The sequence below is a fragment of the Penaeus monodon genome, chromosome 23 (assembly GCF_015228065.2).
Source record: "Penaeus monodon isolate SGIC_2016 chromosome 23, NSTDA_Pmon_1, whole genome shotgun sequence".
Classification (NCBI taxonomy): domain Eukaryota; kingdom Metazoa; phylum Arthropoda; class Malacostraca; order Decapoda; family Penaeidae; genus Penaeus; species Penaeus monodon.
Window position 1 is genome coordinate 10,922,147 of NC_051408.1, and position 526 is coordinate 10,922,672.

The window sequence follows — 526 nt, forward strand, 5'->3', positions numbered from 1 at the left end:
CAGTACAGTAATCTGCTAGGAACGGCCGCTTAACTACCGAACCGCTGCTCGTAAAAACCCAGAGACTGTTTGGGCAGAAGCGAATTTCCCGAAGGGCGAGGAGGTATTTGTCCAGCTTCCCCACCAGTGACTGCCCGGCGCTCAGGGAAAGAGTTCTTACCTACATATCAGCTCACCATGTCTCCACGGGGATAATAATTAGTTAAGTACACTTCATGTACACTCCTATGGCATAAGGCACAGCAGAGATATAAGGAAAATCGCATACGACTCTACCTTTCTGTTTCGCCCGATGTATGTCTCGACATCTCGCCTCTTTCTACCTCTCAGTAATTCTTGATAAGTTAATAAGTTATTTGAGAATGCAAAGTAAATAACTTAATAACTGATAAAAGAAATAATTTAGAATTTATAGGTATGGTTGATTAAATAAGCATTTATAAATCAGAGATGGGTTCCTAAATGTACAGGATCCCTCTGGGGTGAAATAATAATCTAAAAATGTGCAGTAGTAAGAACGCAGCAG